The sequence below is a fragment of the Fringilla coelebs genome (genome assembly GCF_963513975.1).
Source record: "Fringilla coelebs genome assembly, contig: SCAFFOLD_45, whole genome shotgun sequence".
NCBI lineage: Eukaryota > Metazoa > Chordata > Aves > Passeriformes > Fringillidae > Fringilla > Fringilla coelebs.
Genome location: NW_028167308.1, coordinates 1,059,808 through 1,063,048, shown reverse-complemented (window position 1 = coordinate 1,063,048; position 3,241 = coordinate 1,059,808).

Here is a 3,241-nt window from a genome sequence, read left to right as displayed (position 1 = left end):
TCGGCCTCTCGCAGGATGCCTCCCAGACGCAAGGTGGCACCAGTTCCAACTTGGTCTTGTTAAAGAGTGCCAAGTGGGTCCTGAAAACTGACACCCAGAACAGTGGCTTGTGAGTTTTGTTTCCCAGGGAAAAAGCCTGTAAAATGGTTCAGGGGCCTGAGGCCTTAAATTGCCAAGTGCCTCCTGGAATTCGGCTTCTCGCAGGATGCCTCCCAGACGCAAGGTGGCACCAGTTCCAACTTGGTCTTGTTAAAGAGTGCCAAGTGGGTCCTGAAAACTGACACCCAGAACAGTGGCTTGTGAGTTTTGTTTCCCAGGGAAAAAGCCTGTACAATGGTTCAGGGTCCTGCAGCCTTAAATTGCCGGGTGCCTCCTGGAATTCGGCCTCTCGCAGGATGCCTCCCAGACGCAAGGTGGAACCAGTTCCAACTTGGTCTTGTTAAAGAGTGCCAAGTGGGTCCTGAAAACTGACACCCAGAACAGTGGCTTGTGAGTTTTGTTTCCCAGGGAAAAAGCCTGTAAAATGGTTCAGGTGCCTGAGGCCTTAAATTGCCGGGTGCCTCCTGGAATTCGGCCTCTCGCAGGATGCCTCCCAGATGCAAGATGGCACCAGTGCCAACTTAGTCTGGTTTGAGAGTTCTAATAGGGTCCTGTAAACTGACACCCAGAACAGTGGCTTGTGAGTTTTGTTTCCCAGGGAAAAAGCCTGGACAATGGTTCAGGGTCTAGCAGCCTTAAATTGCCGGGTGCCTCCTGGAATTCGGCCTCTCGCAAACTGCCTTCCAGATTCAAGATGGCACCAATTCCAACTTGGTCTAGTTTGAGAGTGCCAGGTGGGTCCTGAAAACTGACACCCAGAACAGTGGCTTGTGAGTTTTGTTTCCCAGGGAAAAAGCCTGTATAATGGTTCAGGGTCCTATGGACTTAAATATCCGCGTGCCTCCTGGAATTCGGCCTCTCGCAGGATGCCTCCCAGACGCAAGGTGGCACCAGTTCCAACTTGGTCTGGTTTAAGAGTGCCAAGTGGGTCCTGAAAACTGACACCCAGAACAGTGGCTTGTGAGTTTTGTTTCCCAGGGAAAAAGCCTGTAAAATGGTTCAGGGGCCTGAGGCCTTAAATTGCCAAGTGCCTCCTGGAATTCGGCCTCTCGCAGGATGCCTCCCAGACGCAAGGTGGCACCAGTTCCAACTTAGTCTTTTTTACGAGTACCAAGTGGGTCCTGAAAACTGACACCCAGAACAATGGCTTGTGAGTTTTGTTTCCCAGGGAAAAAGCCTGTACAATGGTTCAGGGACCTGAGGCCTTAAATTGGCAAGTGCCTCCTGGAATTCGGCCTCTCGCAGGATGCCTCCCAATCGCAAGATGGCACCAGTGCAAACTGTGTCTGGTTTAAGAGTGCTAATAGGGTCCTGTGAACTGACACCCAGAACAGTGGCTTCTGAGTTTTGTTTCCCAGGGAATAAGCCTGTACAATGGTGCAGGGTTCTAAGGCCTTAAATTGCCGGGTGCCTCCTGGAATTCGGCCTCTCGCAGGATGCCTCCCAGACACAAGGTGGCACCAGTTCCAACTTAGTCTTGTTAAAGAGTGCCAAGTGGGTCCTGAAAACTGACACCCAGAACAGTGGCTTGTGAGTTTTGTTTCCCAGGGAAAAAGCCTGTAAAATGGTTCAGGGGCCTGAGGCCTTAAATTGCCAAGTGCCTCCTGGAATTCGGCCTCTCGCAGGATGCCTCCCAGACGCAAGGTGGCACCAGTTCCAACTTGGTCTGGTTTAAGAGTGCCAAGTGGGTCCTGAAAACTGACACCCAGAACAGTGGCTTGTGAGTTTTGTTTCCCAGGGAAAAAGCCTGTACAATGGTTCAGGGTCCTGAGGCCTTAAATTTCTGGGTGCCTCCTGGAATTCGGCCTCTCGCAGGATGCCTCCCAATCGCAAGATGGCACCAGTGCCAACTTGGTCTGGTTTGAGAGTGCTAATAGGGTCCTGTGAACTGACACCCAGAACAGTGGCTTGTGTGTTTTGTTTCCCAGGGAAAAAGCCTGTACAATGGTTCAGGGGCCTGAGGCCTTAAATTGCCGGGTGCCTCCTGAAATTCGGCCTCTCGCAGGATGCCTCCAAGACGCAAGATGGCACCAGTTCCAACTTGGTCTGGTTTAAGAGTGCCAAGTGGGTCCTGAAACCTGACACCCGGAACAGTGGCTTGTGAGTTTTGTTTCCCAGGGAAAAAGCCTGTAAAATGGTTCAGGGGCCTGAGGCCTTAAATTGCCAAGTGCCTCCTGGAATTCGGCCTCTCGCAGGATGCCTCCCAGACGCATGGTGGCCCCAGTTCCAACTCTGTCGGGTTTAACAGTGCCAAGTGGGTCCTGAAAACTGACACCCAGAACAGTGGCTTGTGAGTTTTGTTTCCCAGGGAAAAAGCCTGTACAATGGTTCAGGGTCCTGAGGCCTTAAATTCCGGGTGCCTCCTGGAATTGGGCTTCTCGCAGGATGCCTCCCAGACGCAAGGTGGCACCAGTGCCAACTGTGTCTGGTTTAAGAGTGCCAAGTGGGTCCTGAAAACTGACACCCAGAACAGCGGCATGTGAGTTTTGTTTCCAAGGGAAAAAGCCTGTATAATGGTTCAGGGTCCTATGGCCGTAAATTGCTTGGTGCCTCCTGGAATTCGGCCTCTCGCAGGATGCCTCCCAGACGCAAGGTGGCACCAGTTCCAACTTGGTCTGGTTTAAGAGTGCCCAGTGGGTCCAGAAAACTGACACCCAGAACAGTGGCTTGTGAGTTTTGTTTCCCAGGGAAAAAGCCTGTAAAATGGTTCAGGTGCCTGAGGCCTTAAATTGCCAGGTGCCTCCTGGAATTCGGCCTCTCGCAGGATGCCTCCCAGACGCAAGATGGCACCAGTGCAAACTTAGTCTGGTTTGAGAGTGCCAAGTGTCTCCTGAAAACTGACACCCAGAACAGTGGCTTGTGAGTTTTGTTTCCCAGGGAAAAAGCCTGGACAATGGTTCAGGGGCCTGAGGCCTTAAATTGCCGGGTGCCTCCTGGAATTCGGCCTCTCGCAGGATGCCTCCCAGACGCAAGGTGGCACCAGTTCCAACTGTGTCTGGTTTAAGAGTGCCAAGTGGGTCCTGAAAACTGACACCCAGAACAGTGCCTTGTGAGTTTTGTTTCCCAGGGAAAAAGCCTGGACAATGGTTCAGGGCCCTGAGGCCTTAAATTGCCAAGTGCCTCCTGGAATTCGGCCTCTCGC